The following is a 17,570-nucleotide window of genomic DNA, read 5'->3' as shown; positions in this document are numbered from 1 at the left end:
CAGGGCAGCAGAAGACATCTCCTAGGACTGCTCCTTCTACCCCGCAGGGCCTGGCTCACACTGGACGGTGGATGTCCAAGGAAGGAGCTCTGGGCTGCTCTTCCTTGCCCCTAACGCTTCAGGGCCAGGAAATCTTCGTCCTGCCTTATCTCACACGGGACCCTCTGGTTTATGAGACACCCTGAGACACCCTCAGCAAATCCCCGCAGCCCTCAAGTTTTCTGCCACAGGACCAGAGGCCAATAACACATCTCCCACTCCCCTTGACCCAGTTCCCAGAAGTGTGGCCCAGGGAGCTCCAGAAATGACCGATAGGGGTGGCTCACTCTTGGGTAAGCACCTCCCATGAAGTTCTGTGGAGAAATTGGAGTTCTGGCCAATAATACGTCCACTCTAACCCTAAACTGAAAAACCTTCCTGGGCACATGCAAAATCACTCTGGAGCAAGCGGGAAGGAGGCTCAATTTTACCCAATTTCCCAGGGAAGTCAGGAATCTGGACTTTCCTCTCATTGATGAATCTTCTGCTTTGGAACCCCAGTGTGGGCCCGTGGCCTATATACCTACTGTGTGCCTCACCCTCATCACCCCACCCTGCCCCTACCCTTCTGAAGGCAGGTTCTGTTACTTTCATCTTACAGATGAAGAAAATGGCTCAGGAAATGACTCCCCTTGACCCAGTTCCCAGAAGTGTGGCCCAAGGAGCTCCAGAAATGACCAATGGGGGCGGCTCACTCTTGGCCAAGCACCTCCCATGAAGTTCTGTGGAAAAATCGGAGTTCTGGAGTCTCCTGCATGATCTGAATAAATCCTACCCTGATCATCTCATTGGTCCTCCCAGTGACCTAAAGCTAGGTATCAGTGTGTGCTCCACTTTACAGATGAGGAAGCTTGGGCAAAAGAGGACATGACTTACCCACCATTATATAGCCATCAAGGGGCAAACATGGGGTCACATTTTAAGCTAACATTAAGTTTGGTTCACGCAATGCAAATGCCAACACAGGGTCTCCAGGTGTCCAATAGTCAAAAGCACAGACGTCCTTAGGGAAAAAGCCTCTCCAGATTACACACTGGAAGAATGGCAGAGAGGGATTTGAACCCTGGTCCCTTGAAGGCAAAGTACTGGATTCTACCTACATTCCAGCTTCCACCCCGGGACTCTGCAAGAGATGGATCCTGCTGGGGCCTCCCCTATTCCACCTGCCTACCTAAAAGCCTGGATAGCTGGCTGCCTCCTTCCCTCCATCAGGTGTCAGAAAGTACTCCACTCCTTTCTTCTAAGACCCCTCAAGACCTCCTCCAGATGCAGGGCCCAGCAGCCTTCCCAAGTGAAGCTGGCAGAACACAGAGATTGAGGGACGGTCCAGGAACACCCAGCACAGCTTGGTAAAGCCAGCTCAGGACACAGACCTCCCAGCTACCCCAGAGCATCAGACTCGAGCCTCACACACTACGGTAGGGGTTGATGGGCCCCACTCTGCCAAGTCCTTGCTGCTTAGGGCAGGCTTGAACACACCTGAGCCCCAAACTTTGGTTGCCCTAAAAAGCAGAGGGTGTTTATGCATATGGGGGAGGGTGGCCTGTCTATAAAGGTGTTCCCAGGTCTGGGTTCAAGGCTGCAGCACTCTGGCCCCAGCTCTGAGTCTTGGTCAGTGATGTGGCCTCTCTCTTCCTCATTCTCACTTCTGTAAAACCAGGATGATGACAACAGTAGTGACAGATGACATTTCCTGAGCACTTGGTGTGCGCAGCACTGCTGTTCATCTCCTACAGGCTACTGAGAGGGCAGCAGACACTGATGGTTAAATGCAGTGCCTCAGAAGCCAGCCACCTAGACTATGAGAAAGCTGCTACCTCTATGAGGCTCACAGTTTGTCCAGTGAAAATAGGGGTGACTGTGAGTCAACAGTGGCTTCCACTGTGTGCTCATCTTCCACGGTACTGGAAGACACCGTGGTTTTGAAGGTGTGAGCTTTGTGGGTAGGGCAATGGGAGGGGAATTCCCCTTTCTGACTCCCTCCCTGCTATAGTTGTCACCCGTGGAACCCATAGGGTCTGCAAAGGAAGGAGCGGGTATGGGTCACCACAGCATCCAGAGATGAAAATCGGGGGCTGCAAGAATGTGGAAGACTGGCAGCTCCCGGGAGATGAGTCCAGCTGAATTCCCCATTTTCCCTCCAACAAGGCCAGCTTCCTACACCCACATCGTCTTTCTTACCCCGGCCCCATCTCGACTCGGGCTTCATAGCTCTCAGGCAACAGAGTGTGTGACCTTGGGCAAGACACAGACCCTCTGGAGCCCCCGCGCCTTCCTTTACCCTCAAAGCAGTACCCACGCCGCTGGCGTGCAGTGGTCTGTTCTTCCGACCCGAGGCAGCCCCAGGGCAAGGTTCGAGTCGCGCTGGATCCCCAGCAGCTGGGACAAGGAGCGCTGGTAAAGTGTTTGGGGCAGCCCTAAGGAGGTCAAAGCACTGCAGCTCTGTCCCGGACTCCTGGGCTCCAGCTCTAGCCGGGACTCGCTAGGGGTTGCGATTGGAGCATGCGTGGAGCGCAGGGCACTCTGGGAGTTGTAGTTCCCAGGGGCTCCCCGTACAGGAACACTAGACAGCGGGCGGAGCGGCTGTGGCCCAGAGTCCCAAGACTGCAAGCTCCCGCCCAGCGGACGCAGCCCGGCGGACTCTGGCCTCGCTGGAGGTCCCTGAGCTACACTGCCAGCCCACTGCCGCCCCCTATCGCTCCATCCTTGTTGGCCCTGCGCCTGGGGCGCGGGGCGCAGGGCGCAGGGTCCAGGCCGTGCGTTACCTGGGGCCGCGGCGGGGCTCTAACCCCACCGGGCGGCCGGCGCGTTGCTCCCGCTGCAGCCTGGGGTCCTGGTCCCGCTGCGGCCCGAGCGCCGCCTGCCGCGGTCCCCCCTTTGGCCCCACGCAGTGGAACGGTCCACAGACCTCTTCACCCGGGCGCGCGCGCGCGCGCGCGCGGGGTCTACAGCAGCAACGTAGCTTCACCCTCGCTCCCGCGCACGTATGGAAGTACCTGGACTGCACCAAGAGCGCGGGAGCGGAGGGTGGGAGGAGGCGGAGCGTGTCTCGGCCACGCCCACTCAGTGTCCGGCCGCAAAGGGCGCGCAAGGGCGAGGCTTACAGGGTCTGGCACCTTAGGCGACCCCTTTGGTACCTGTGTGACCTTAGATGAGTGACTAAATAGGAAAGATAATACGAGCCTGTGGCCGTTCAAAGACCCTTTGCTTCGCGGAGAGTTTGTTCCCCTCCCTCAGCTTTGGAATTTGTGTGTCTGTGTGTCTGTGCGCGCGCGCGCGCGCGCGCGCGCGCGCGAGAGAGAGAGAGAGAGAGAGAGAGAGGTGTCAAGGATCTACATACAAAGAGCAAAGACTCTGAGGTCAGCAGATCTTGGTTCCTCTCTGTGGGTCATTCTCTGAGCTTCAGTTTCCTGTTCTGTGAAATGGGAATGATGATAACCTTCTTCGGGATGTAGGGAGACTAGCGACAAGAGAATGCTTCTGTTCATTGCTAGAGCCAGCCTGGAACAAAGTGTGAATACCTGCTCAGGCCTGGGATGCAGAGGGCATCCTAGGGTGTAATTAGCCGGCTAGGACTACAACTCCCATCGCGCCCCGCTCCATCAGGGTCATGCTGGGAGCTGTAGTCCCTGCAGACCTTAACAGGCTGCACTCTTTGCTCAGCCCAGGACTTGGCACCCTCTGCCAAGGGAGGGCCCGCTGCCTCGAGGCCGCCTTATTTTTTAAAGCTTACATTTGTTGAGTTCTACCCAGTGTGGGAATATTATTAGTGTCCCTGTTTTATAGATTCGAAATCTGAAGTATAGCGAGCTGAGGGATTTTTGCTAGGAAGTGACAGGGCTCAGGATTTCTGTCCAGGCCTGGCATCCAGAACCTGCTTTCTACCTCACTCTGGTTCATCCTTTAGCAAACACAGGTTTTGTTTTCTTCTTTTAAAATCCGAACTACATTAAAGCCTAATTTAGGATATGCTTTGTAGCTATACAGTAAAATAAAGCTTATGTGTACATTCTTCATAAATGTATACCTCTGTATAACTAAATTCTAATCAAGATCTAGAACATTTTCATCACTCTGGAAAGTTCCCTTACCCCCTCCAAGTCAGTTTCCTGCAATCATAACTATGGATATGGTTCCTGACACTATAGATTTGCTTTTGTGTTTAGAACTTCATATCAGTGGAATAACTCTCTGTGTAAATGCTGTCTTCTTTCATTCTGCATCATGTTTTTTGAGATCCAACCTGTGGTAGATGTCAGTAGTCTGTTCTTTTTTGCCCCCAGCTTTATTGAGATCTAATTGATGTTGACATATAACGTTTTGTAAGTTTAAGGTGTACAGTATTATTCAATACATGTATATACTGCAGAACCTTTCCCTAAATAATGTTAGTTAACACATCCTTCACCTACATAGTTACCATTTTGATGTTTTGTGGTTGTTTTGTGCTACTCTCAATAGTACCTTTCAAGTATAAGGTAGATACAGTATTATTGACTATAGTCACCTTGCTATACATTAGATCCCCAGAATTTACTCATTTTATGTAACTGAAAATTTGTATCTTTTGACCAACACTTCCTGGTTTCCCCCACCCCCCAGCTCCTGGCAACCACCATTCTACAATCTGTTTCTATGTATTTGACTTTAAAAAAAAGTTCTATCTATCAATGAGATCATGCAGTACTCGCCTTTCTCTAACTGACTTATTTCCCTTAGCATGTGTCCCTGTTTAGCATGTGTCACTTAGCATGGTGCCCCTCAGGCACCATGTAGTTGCAGATGGCAAGATTTCTTTATTTTTTATGGCTGAGGAATATTCCATCGTGTGTCTATGTATATATGTATATACCACAGCTTATTCATTCATCTATCCTGGACGCCTAGGTTGTTTTCAAGTATTGGCTATTGTGAATAATACTGCAATGAACACAGGCAGGTTTTTGTTGTTGTTCATTTATTTTGTTTTACTTTCTTTTCTAACTTGATGTCTAGCAACTTATTGAATGAATGTGCAATGGTTTTTGACACCCAATCCTTTGAAGAAATGATCCCCGAGTTCCAGCCGCCTTGATCTTTCAGTTCTCCCAGGAGCCAGGTTCTTTCCTTAGTGGGGCTTTGAACACACTATTCCCTCTACCTGGGCTTCTCTTTCCTTCCTTGTGGCCTGACCTACTCTGCTGTCACACAGAGCTTCCCTCTGTGGGGGCAGGGATGCTTGTCCCCACCCGGCCAGTGTCCTCCGCCAAGCACAGTGCCTGGACAAGGTAAGCAATCAGTTCCTGTCCATTGAAGGGACACAGAAGAGGCAGGGGACCCAAGGAGGGCCATGTGATACCAGGTCGCATTCCTGGGGGGCTCAGAGGCCTGTTCCATCTCAGAGACAGGCATGTGTTATTTTACTTCCCCCTATTTTCCTGATGTGGAAACTGAGGCTGAGAAGAGCTGGAATGGAAACACAGGTCTTCCTGGCTGTGACACCTTCCTGGGATGGTGGTGGTGAGGAGTGTTGAGAAGAACCTGAGGAAAGGCTCTAGGGAAGTTGTTGCAGAGCAGAGAGGGGAAGTGGGGCCTGTTACTCCCTGAAGTCAAGCCCAGTGCAAGTGTTCAGGCAACTCTCAACTCCATAAAAACGAATACAGTTGGGGCCACAGAGTGAAGGTCGGGGGAAGAGGTGAGCTCCCCATCACTGGAGCTGTGCAAACTGTGGCAGAGCAGCCCTGTGGAAGGGGTCCTTTAGAGAGAATGTGTGCCCTGGGAAGGGGCTCAGAGGGCCTGGGGTGGGGGTGCGGGGGTGAGGAGTTGGTCTCATGGGTCCTCAAGTTCTTTCTAGGATGGGAGGTTGTGAGTCTGACACCAAGGGGCTGTTTATATATTAATACCTTGGGCTGGTTCCTCAGCTGTAAGACAGAGTGATGAAGGAAACTTGTATTCTGCAAAAGTATGTGAAGCTGGAAGGTTGAGGAAGGGTTGGACACACGCACAGCAAAGAGACACACTCAGCCCAGGCTCTCCAGGTCACCTCTGAAGCCATACACTGTTGAGGTGTGAGGGGGGCACTCCATGTTTCAGATGAAGTTGTAGCTCAGGGAGGAATGACTTGCCAGACACCACAGGACAAGTCAGGGCTTGATTTCAACTTGATTAATTTCTGAGCACAGAGTGAGTGCACAGAGTAGATCGCCAGAAAAGACAAGCAACGAGAAATTTTTTCTGATCAAAACTTTTAAAGAGACTTCCCTGGTGGTCCTGTGGTTAAGAATCCATCTGGCAATGCGGGGGACACGGGGCTGATCCCTGGTCTGGGAAGATTCCGCATGCTGTAGAGCAACTAAGCCCATGCACCACAACTATTGAGCCTCTGTGCCCTAGAGCCTGTGCACCACAACAAACAGTAGCCTCTGCTGGCCCAAACAGAAGAAAGCCTGTGCGCCACAGCCAAGACCCAGGGCAGCCAAAAATAAATAATAATTTTTTTTAAAAAAGCAGCTTTTAAAACGCACCTAAGACAGTGGCTGCAAAGAAACCCTGGTGTGGGTCCAAACTGCTACCGCCTCTCTATCGCTTGCCCTGTGCTAGTGCTTTAGTGCACGTGTGTGTGTGCTAAGTTGCTTCAGTCGTGTCTGACTCTTTGTGACCCCATGGACTGTAGTCTGCCAGGCTCCTCAGTCCATGGGATTCTCCAGGCAAGAATACTGGAGTGGGTTGCCGTGCCCTCCTCCAGGGGATCTTCCCAACCCAGGGATCAAACCCATGTCTCTTGTGTCTCCTGCACAGCTTAGGCAGTTTCTTTACCACTAGCACCACCCCGGAAGCCCCAGTGCTTTAGCGCATTTCCTGCTTACTTTTTATAACAAACCTAAGGGTTGGCTTCTGTAGTTGTGCCCATTTTACAGATGAGGACATTGAAGTTTGGGAGATGAACTCTCTTGCCCAAGGCCCCCAGCTGGTAAGCTGTGGGGAGATGATTAGGACCTAAGTCATCTGAGTTCATATTCTGACCTCTTAGGCCTATTTTGTGGCTGGCCACTTGCCACTCCCTGAAACTGACACAGACCTGGATCAATTACAGCCCAGAGCCCAGTGAGCTGCTCAGATCACCTGATGGCAGGCAGACAGGTGCCTTTGAGATGGAAAAGGCACCATCTGGCCACACCCGGCTCATCCACACACTGGCCAAAGGTCTGGGAAGGCCAGGACACACCCTGTAAGGGCCAGAGCAGTGACTCAGAGCTGTTGGCCCCAGGGGTCAGAGCGGGAGCGAGGGCAGGGGCTGGGGCTGGGGTTTGTCCTCCCTGGTCCTAGGCAGAGAGACCATGCTAGCTCCCTTGGTCTAGGGTGGGCCTGGAGCCTTGGGCAGAGGTGCCCATCTCTCCTCCTACCAGCTAGGCCCCTAGTGATCTCACCACACCATTACAAAACTTAACATTCTGTGAGCCTTCTCTCTGTGTTGGTCAATGTGACTCAAGTGCATGACTTCATTTTCATCCTTAGCACCACCTTCTGAGGTAGGTTTCATGTATTACCCATAATTTACAGATGAGGAAACTGAGGAGTCAGGAGCTTCTGTAAGTTGCTTCATTACAATTGAACTCGGCCCCTGATCCTGAACCTGGTTTCTTAGCAACTACATTTTAATAGTCATGTCAAGTGCCATCCAACATCCTGTAGCATCCTTTTCTTGGAGACACACAAGAGGTAAAACCTATTAGGTTAGGAATTACACCACAATTCGCAGATCCTAGTGAGCTTTCTCTCTCTCTCTGTATGTATGTATGTGCGTTGGATGGATGTTGGGCTTAATGGATCTCAGATCATGTTTCCCTCTTTGCCTTGCCTGCTTGGAGGCTCAGAACCCAATTCATGGCCCACCTCTGACAATTATCTGGAACGTCAAGGCAAGTATTTAAATGTTTTATGGACTCCATAGGGGCTAACTTCTCATTTTTTTCATTAGTTTTTCCTTCATCCAGGTTTCATCACTTTTTAAGCTTGTTGTAGCACATATTTTCCCAATTTTAAAAAATTATGGTAAAATAAATAATATTAAATTTACTATCTTAACCATTTTCAAATATACAGTTGTATTAAGGACACTCATATTGTTGTGTGTCACTCCTATTCATCTCCAGAACTCATTCCACCTTACAAAACTGAAACTATACCCACTAAACAATTACTTCCCATTCCTCCCTCTCTGGCCCCTGGTAAGTACCATTCTCCTTTCTGTCTGTGGTTTTGACTGTTCTAAATAGCTCCAATAAGTAGAATCAGTTTGTGTCTTTAGGTGACTGGCTCGTTTCACTTAGCATAACAAGGTCCATTTATATCATAATGTGTTGAAATTCTCTCCCTTTTTAAGGCTAATAGTCCATTGTATGTACAGACCACATTTTGCTTATGCATCCTATCCTTTGGCCACCTGATGCAAAGAGATGACTCATTGGAAGAGACCCTGATGCTGGGAAAGACTGAAGGCAGGAGGAGAAGGGGACAACAGAGGATGAGATGGTTGGATGGCATCATCGACTCAATGGACATGAGTTTGAGCAAGCTCCAGGAGATGGTGAAGGACAAGGAAGCCTGGTGTGCTGCAGTCCATGGAGTCACAAAGAATCGGACACGACTGAGCAATTGAACAACAACAACAAACCCGTCTGTCAATGGACACTTGGATTACTTCCATGTTTTAGTTATTGTGAATAGTGCTGCTATGAACATGGGTGTGCACACAGCATATGTATTTTGATAATTTGTTTTAAAATTGGGGGTTTGGGGAACAAACATTCTGTTAAAGTGTCTGTCATATCATAACTGCCTGATACATCTATCCACTGAGTCTAAGTCAAGTGTGATTCCTGCCCACGAGGAGAAGGCCACCCAGGATGATGACGGGACAGTGGCGTCTGTGCTGAGCAAACTATGGATTCAGTGCCCTGGGAGTTCAGACGACTGGTGGGCGGGGTCCATGCTGTGTTCCAGGCCCCATGCCAGGCACAGTATTTCAGTGATCTGGTTTTATCCTCACAAGAATCCTATGAAGTAATACTATTCTCTCCAAATTACGAATGCAGATGTCCAATATCATGCTATGGGGAGAAGTGGGAACTCCAGGAGGCTTAACAGGGAGTTGGCCAAACCAAGTTCAAACTCTTCTCTCGCTTACCTTAACTCTGTCTGTGCTCCTTCCTTAGCATCTGGGTAGGGTGGTATAGGGATGAGGAACTTCCTGCCTCAAGGGCACTATAATGAGGACAGATTAATTCAACCAGACATAGCAGGAAAATGAGTGTATTGATTCAGTAACTGAAGAGTCTTGCGGTGATGGCTTCAGGTGTGGCTATATCCAGGGGCTCGCATAAGTCATGAGGAATTCATGTGTCTCCATTTTTTAGTTCTGCTTTAACTCAGCCTTGGGTTATTTCTCAGTAGCCTTTCTCCTCATGGTAGTAAGAGAGACAGCTGTTGGAAGTCACTTTCTCAGACTTGGACATCCCAGTGGGGAGAAATGAGGTTTTTATTCATAACAGTTCCAACAAAAGTCTTTCATCTGAGTCTCATCAGTTCTATCTGACCCAATTTTGGTCACATGCCCAAACCCAAACCAGAAGCTCTGGCCAGGGTGGTGCTGTGCCTGGCCTCATCATACGCCCTCCATCGGGGTAAGGAGGGGTTAGGTGAGGAGGTTCCACAGAAGAAAACTGGGTCTTGTCACCAGGGAAGCCAAGAGAACTGCTGGGCAGCCAGAACAGGGGGTGGATAGGAACTGCGGAGGATGCCCTGCTGGGCGAGGAGACATGGGGAGGGGTGAGGCAGGCTGGGAGAACTCTTCCCTCATCGAAGGCCTTGGTGCTGTCGTCGGAGCCAGTTCCTGGCTTCTGGTCACTTCCCCTTTCTGAGCCCCATGATCCTTTTCTGCAGCATGCCAGGCTCCCCTGTCCCCATCTCTCAGAGTTTGCTCAAATTCATGTCCACTGAGTTGAAGATAAAGCATACTGTGGGTGCTCAATGAATTTGATTCTAGCTCCTCTCAGGAGGCATGACCTCCTCCCCCCAGGACTTTCCTGGAACTGAGAGCATATTTGCATCTCATGGTCTCTTTTGATTGTTCCAGGCCTCACTGAATGCCCCTCCTGGCCTGAGTGTCTCCCTGGCTGCCCTCACCTGCCCCTAGGGTAGGAGGACCCAGCACCCCATGGTCCAGACACAGGGATCGCGGCTGTGTGGCTCAGGGAGGGGAAGTGATTTAAAATCAGCTCTGGTGGGTGGGGGGGGGGTGGGGATAGATGAACCCTGGGAGAGGGTGGGGGCCTCAAAGGAGGGCACCCATCATGGTTGCCTTCACTGCTCTCTGAAGACCTCATGTTGGATTATCACACTGTTTTACTACTTCCCTCCCAGAACCTATTGCCTTTCTCACCTCCCTCACAGGTCCTCTGCCACTGAGGGATCTTGTGGCAGGGAGGAGATGGAGGGCCCAGATGTCACCTGGCTCCTCACACACATGCCTCAGGGCTGGGGCCAGGTTCCTACCTCCTGTGGGCTCGGCTCTGCTGGGCTCTGGCTCCTGTGGCTTAGGCCTCTGGGCCTGGGACCAGGGGGTCCTCGCCTCAGTCCTGCCCTTGTACCCCCTCTTCAGCTGTGGTCCGGGCCTCCTGAGTAGTCCTTCCCATCCCCGGAGGTGTGGTCTCTCTCAGGGTTAATGATTTCTCAAGGGAGGCGGAGATGGTGCCAAAGTCTGCTGACTGTGCCACTGCAGGCCCCAGACGGTGCCCACCTGGCCCCAGCGCACAGCCTCTGCCTCCAGGGCCCCTCCTGGGGGCGCAGGTAGGGATGGCACAGCTTCTCGGCAGCAGGGGTGTGGGGTCTCCTGGCCAGGGGTATGGACCGAGTGGGGTTGCTGGGGCCGCAGGGAGCTTTGGGGGGGTCTCCCCCTCAGCTGCGTGGGGGCGCTGGGTGGAGGAAGCGAGTGCTGGGGCCCAGATGGGTGGACCTGGAGTGAGTCCCAGCCTGGCCACAGGGCCTCGGTGTCTTCTGCAGCGTAGAGCTGCTGCTGCTAAGTCGCTTCAGTTGTGTCCGACTCTGTGCAACGCCATAGACGGAAGCCCACCAGGCTCCCCCGTCCCCCATCTCCAGGCAAGAACACTGGAGTGGGTTGCCATTTAACACCTATTCCTAGGCCCTGATACGCCCCTTTCCTTCCAAGGCCTTAGGTGATTTGAATCCAATAGGTTTCTTCTCAGGACAGAAGGGAGGCAGGTCCCCTAGAAAAGTGATTTCACCTGCCTCAGCCCCTTTCATGGGAAGCTTGAGGGGTTGAAGATAGGGTGGCTGAGCCAGGCAGCACCAGTGCTCAAGGAAGAAGGACTGGGCTCCAACTCCAACGGCTTGGGTTCAGATTCCAGTTCCCTCCTGACTTTGAGTGGGCTCCATGACTCTTCTGGGCCTCAGTTTCCTCATCTGTAGAATGGGGATGGTTATAGTGCAGGAAAGAACCTGGAGAGCCCCAAGGAGTTTGGCCTGTGATCAGTAACAGAGCTCGGTGCCTCCTCTGCTGGACTAGGAAATGTCCAGCTGTTACTCACTACAGGCACCCTCCTCCCAAGCTCTGGCACATCCCGAGGCCCTGACACATCCCTTTGTCCTGGGGAACCAGGTAGAGACTCAGCTGAGAGCTGGGCTGGGCCTGCGCCTCTTCAGGAACTGCTGGGCTGGGGCACCAGACACAAAGCAGGGGCCTGGAAAACACTGAAATCCAAATGACAGAGACAGGCCGTGACCCTGTGTGGACTCTGGTTCTTGTCCAAACCCTGTTTCTCAGGAAGGTGACTGAGGCAGGCGGATGAGGGCAGGTCTGGGGACCATGAACTGCGGCGATCAAAACTCAGGGCCATCTGATTCCATGTGTATTTGCCAGGGAAGCAGCCTGGAGCTGGGGCAGGAGGGCCCTGGTGGCATCAAGGGAACCCCAGACCAAGGCTTGCCAGGAAATCCTGGTTTGGGAACCAGTTTGGGCCTAACCTCTGGGGCATCCTTCTCTGAGCTTCTCTGGGCCATGGTTTCCTCACCTGGACCCTGGAATGCTGATTGCTTACAGATGGGAAATACCTATGAGTAGTAAATAAGAAGGCGAGAAAGTGAAAGTGGGAGTCTGCGGTCAGTTGGAGGTAGTGGTATGGCTGGTGGTGGAGCCAGCCCACAGGGACAGGCCTGTGGCCGAGGAGGGCCACCTCCCTCTCTGGCCCTCCTGGAGGCCCCAGGCAGTCCTGGGGGCCCCATTCCCAGTGCCTCCAAATTCTAAAATGTCTTGGAGCCGTGGGCTGTTGAGAGCTGTTTGCCGCAGGGGCGGGGGTGGGGGGTGGGCGGTGGGTATGCCTCTCCCAACCCGACAGGACACCCAAGGGTCTCAGAGGGTGGAGGCCAGAGTCGCTCTAATTCCGCGTCCTCTGTGAACCCATCTCAAGCACCTTTTGAGGGTAGGGAAAGGGGAGGAGTAGAGGGATGTCGGGGAGAGGGGTTGGGGGAAGAGAAGCTGTAATTTCTAGAATGTACCTAGTCCCATTTTTCAGAAGACAAACAGAGGCAGAGAGGAGCGAAGCAGAGCCCTGGGCTCAGCCATACAGGGACTGGGCCCTGAAGAAGGCTGAGCTTCCTTCCCTCTCAGGCCTCCGCCTGGGGCTGCCAAGCACAGTTGAGGCCTGGGGAAGGGACTGGCCTGGATTCTGTTGAGTCCCCTCCCAAGTCAGGCCCTTGGGCGACTCCATTCACTTCTTCTTCTTTTTTTAATTGAAGTATAGTGTTTGCAATGTTGTATTAGTTTCAGGTATACAGCAAAGTGACTCAGTTATATATACATATATATCTTTATACGGGGCTTCCCTGGTGGCTGAGTGGTGAAGTGCCCGCCTGCTAATACGGGAGCTGCAGGGGACGCGGGTTCGATCCCTGGGTCGGGAAGCTCCCCTGGAGAAGGAAATGGCCACCCATTCCAGTATTCTTGCCGGAAGAGGCCCCTGGACAGAGCAGCCTGGCAGGCTATAGTCCATAGGGTTGCACAGTCAGACATGACTGAGCACACATGCATACACACATCTATAATCTTTTTCATATTATTTTCCCTTAGAGCTTTTACAGAATATACGAGTACAGTTCCCTGTGCTGTACAGCAGGTCCTCGTTGGTTATCTGTTTTGCTCCACTCACTTCTTGTTTATCTGTACCTGCTCTGTCTCTTACTCCTGCTGACATACCAGAAGCTTAGGGGCCAGTGCAGGGACCGCCAACGCCTGTTCTTGGCACCACACCTAACTTGGCCTTGGAGGATAGACAGAATTTGCACATATGCAGAAGACTGGGGAAGGTGTTCTGGGTGGAGGGAAGGGTATATGCAAATATCTGGAGGCAGGAAAACAGGTGTGGCCTGAGGATTGGATGCCCGAGAGCAAGCGTGAATGGAGCCAGCTGCTGTGAGGCCCTGCTTGCTCGCCTGGCGCCTGGGGGAGAGACAGGAAGTGGGTTCCGCAGCCAGCGGGAGCCGTGGTGGAGGCTTGAGCACGGGAAGGGCCGTGCCAGTGACGCGAGAAGGCTCCCTGTCGGGGCAGGTTCCGCCTGTGCCTTCCCAGCTCTCACGGGCTATGTGCATTTTTCTCAGGTGACCAAATCCAGATTGTTAGAACTTTGGCCTCATGATGATCAGATGAGCGTGCGTCTATAATGAGCGTGTGTCTCCCATGACGAGGAGGAGAAAAGACTGCGTGAAACCCAGGGCCCCAGCAAGGCGGGGAGAAGGAGCACTGGACCGGGGAGGCAGAGGGCTCTGGAGTGGCATGTTGAGCAGGAGCTGGAGCCTCCCTGGGACTCAGGCTTAAAGGGCTTGACAGCCCTCTCTTCCCTCCCCGGGAACAAGGCAGGCTCAACTCAGGGCAAAGACTGTGCCTTACCCAAAATGTAACAGATAGCATTACTCTGAGGATGGGTCACAGGCTTCTTGAGGGCCCGTGAGAATAGGAGGGGGTGTCAGAAGAAATTTTGATGAAAGGTGAGTAGAGCTGGGTGTGGGAAGGGGATGTGGGGGTGGAGGCCTCAGGGACCCTGCAGAATGAAGCCCCTGATTAAGGCTGTTCTACCTCTGCCTGGACCCCAGGGCTTTGCACAGGCCTGTGGGGAGGGCATGGCTGAAGGGAAACAGAAAACCAGAAGCCTAGCAGAGGACAGCACGCGGGTCCTGCTCTGGGTTCTGATCCTGTTACTGAGTCACGCCCCTTCCTGTCTAGGGCTGCGGTGTGCTAAGAACTCAGTGGTAATGGGTGCAAAGTTCTAGCCACATTGGCCATCCCTGCCAGCTCCCTTCCCCTTGGGACTGGAGCCCAGGGCAGGAGTCTCTTATCTTCTAATTACACTTCAACTTGGGTGAGGTGCACACTTACTGGCAAATGGTCTTGTGGCTCTGGGCTCACCTCTAAAGGAGGGCAATGGAGAGAGAAAAAGAGGTGAGGGGGTTAAGTCCAAGATCATACCCTCAAGGGGGTGCCGGGGCTAGCTTCGTCCAGGCAGGGTTAAGTGCCCTGAATTTTGCTCACGCAGTGGATGCCGGGAACCTGTCAGCATCACCAGAACCCTAACCTGTCTTCATCTCCTCTGTCAGCCCACCACCATCACCGCCACCAGCTCCAGCTGCATCCCCCCACCCCCGCATCACCACAAGGGACACTGTTGATCCACCCGCACCTCGTCCCTGCCACCATCACCACTGTCCCCTCCGCCGGCCCTGTCCCCAGCCGGCCCCCAGGCCACCTGTTCCTCACCATGGGCCTGCATGCGCTGCTGCTGCTGCTAAGTTGCTTCAGTCGTGTCCGAATCTGTGCGACCCTGTGTACCCCGCGAGGCTCCTCTGTCCATGGGATCCTCCAGGCAAGAATACTGGGGTGGGTTGCCATGCCCTCCTCCAGGGGGTCTTCCAGACCCAGGGTTGGGACGTCTGTTACGTCCACCCTCACTGGCAGGCAGCTTCTTTACCACTAGCACCACCTGGACCTCAGTCCCAACTCCATCATGCCAGCGCCTCACGTGGAATAATCTTTGTCTCACTGATGACTGTGGCTCAGCACACAAGATTCTGAGGACTGAGGGCTTATTAACTCCTCCCAAGAAACCAGATCCATCTGCATTTCCCAACCTGGCTGAGTGTAACCCTGTTGTCCTGCACGTGGGTTGTCCCCGCTATCATATTTGGGGACCTTGGCAAGCCAGGAGTTTTCACAGCCTCTTCCCCAGGGGCACTGGCTAGAGTTCCATTGCAGATAATGACCCAGAAATATAGTCCTTGGCCTCATCCGCAAGAACAGCCCTGCCCTGTTCTTGACGTCTACACTCAGTCTCAGGGCATGGGCATGGTCGGGGGGACAGGGAGAGACAGGAGCAGTTTCTGTGGTGACTGCATGGGGAGTAGCAGTCAGAAGGTGAAGATGGCCCCACAAGAGGCAAAAGAAAGGATTTGCATTTGCCAAACACATACTGTATGCCAGGCACTGAGCGGGCATGTTCTACTACCATTTACCTGCCCCCACCCAAATTACCACTTATTGGAGGTGTCATTCCCATTCTACAGATGAAGAAGCAAGCTCGGGGAAGCTCAGTGAACTGCTCAGCACAGCTGTGTAGCTTTTCAGTTCTGTAAGCACAACCAAGGCTCTTCACTCATCTGAGCTTTGCTTTCCCCATCTGTAAAGTGGGTATAATGGTTTCTACCCTGAAGTGTTCTTGTGAGAATTACATAGCACCCAGCCCAGGGTCTGGCACATCGTGGGTGTTCCTTTGGTGGCAACGTTTGCTGTTCATCGCCGTGCTGTCTAAAGGCTGCCAAACATTCTTCCAAGGGCTTGGCTACATTTTTCTTAGCATTTGCTTGTGTTTCATATTTAGGTTACTTCCATTTTCCAAGGTTAGAAATCATCGCTTGGGAGGAACAACTTTTTTGCAAAAAGTTTCTTTATTTTAGGTTAGTTAGATTACTGGGTGTAAGAGGGCAAATGTTTTAAAGATTTTGAGTCCATAGCTGAACAGGGGTTTTCCTCTCATGCTGGGATCTGGGGGGAAGGGAAGGGCTGCACCCTTCCCTCTGTACACAGAAGAGACGGGGGCCTTGAGCTTGGAGAGCTCTGTTTGAATCCCACTCACTTTTAGCTGTGAGATCCTCAGCGGATCAGTCTGAGCCCCAGTTGTCTGCCAAAGCAGATTAAATTATGTGACTTCCTAACATCCAGTCTCCAAAATATATCTCTACTCTCACCTTTCCTCTCCAGCCCTGGGACACATTTCAGTCCACTGGCACACAGAAGCTGAAAGATCTTTAAGAGAAGTAAATGAGTCCTGTCACTCTCCTGCTTCCCTGAAACAAGCTTCTGTTTATCTTAGAATAAAACAAAGCATGTCTTATAGGGCCCAGCATGATCTGGCCCCTGTCTCCTTCTCCAACCCCATCTCCCACCCTCTCCATTCTGTCACTGTGCTTCACCCTCAGAGTCCCTCTTTCAATTCCTGGGACATATCTCATTCTCACCTGATCCGGGGCCATCTCTTGTATTATTCATACAACCTGGAAGAACCCTGTAACAGTGATGTCCCTATCAAAGTAACATGAATATTTATTGTAAACATTCCAAATAATACTACAAGGTTTAGAACAAAAACCAACCTCTAAGTTGCTTTCAGTTCAGTCGTTCAGTCATGTCCGACTCTTTGCCATCCCATGGACTGCAGCATGCCAGGCTTCCCTGTCCATCACCAACTGCCAGAGCTTACTCAAACTCATGCCTGTTGAGTCAGTGATGCCATCTAACCATCTCGTCCTCTGTCGTCCCCTTCTCCTCCTGCCTTCAATCTTTCCCAACATCAGGGTCTTTTCTAATGAGTCAGTTCTTCACATCAGGTGGTCAAATTATTAGAGCTTCAACTTCAGCATCAGTCCTTCATGCCAATGAATATTCAGGATTGATGTCCTTTAGGACTGACTGGTTTGATTTCCTTGCAGTCCAAGGGATTCTCAAGAGTCTTCTCCAACACCACAGTTCAAAAGCATCAATTCTTCGGTGCTCAGTTTTCTTTATAATCCAACTTTCACATCCATACATGACTACTGGAAAACCCATAGCTTTGACTAGGTGGACTTTTGTTGGGAAAATAATGTCTCTGCTTTTTGATATGCTGTCTAGTTTGGTCATGGATTTTCATACAAGGAGCAAGTGTCTTTTAATTTCATGGCTGCAGTCACCGTCTGCAGTGATTTAGGAGCCCGAGAAAATAAAGTCTGTCACTGTTTCCATTGTTTCCCCATCTATTTGCCATGAAGTGATGGGACTGGATGTCATGATCTTGTTTGAATGTTGAGTTTTAAGCCAACTTTTTCACTCTCCTCTTTCACTTTCATCAAGAGGCTCTTTAGTTTTTCTTCACTTTCTGCCATATGGGTGACGTCATCTGCATATCTGAGATCATTGATATTTCTCCTGGCAATCTTGATTCCAGCCTGTCCTT

At 51.7% G+C, this 17,570-nt stretch overlaps 1 protein-coding gene across 1 annotated transcript in view; it reads left to right on the top strand.

Annotated features, from left to right (window-relative positions):
• The first annotated feature begins 10,801 nt into the window (after positions 1 to 10,801).
• The window catches only part of CDHR2 (cadherin related family member 2), a 46,025-nt gene continuing 39,256 nt past the window's right edge, over positions 10,802 to 17,570 (top strand). Inside the window, exon 1 of the mRNA XM_040240498.1 lies at positions 10,802 to 10,866. The gene's annotated coding sequence lies outside the window, so the exon portion shown is untranslated. The remainder of the gene's footprint in view (positions 10,867 to 17,570) is intronic.

The sequence above is a fragment of the Oryx dammah genome, unplaced genomic scaffold, assembly GCF_014754425.2.
Source record: "Oryx dammah isolate SB20612 unplaced genomic scaffold, SCBI_Odam_1.1 HiC_scaffold_5, whole genome shotgun sequence".
Taxonomy (NCBI): domain Eukaryota; kingdom Metazoa; phylum Chordata; class Mammalia; order Artiodactyla; family Bovidae; genus Oryx; species Oryx dammah.
The sequence above is the reverse complement of the archived record's forward strand: the minus strand, read 5'-3'. Positions and strand labels throughout refer to the sequence as shown.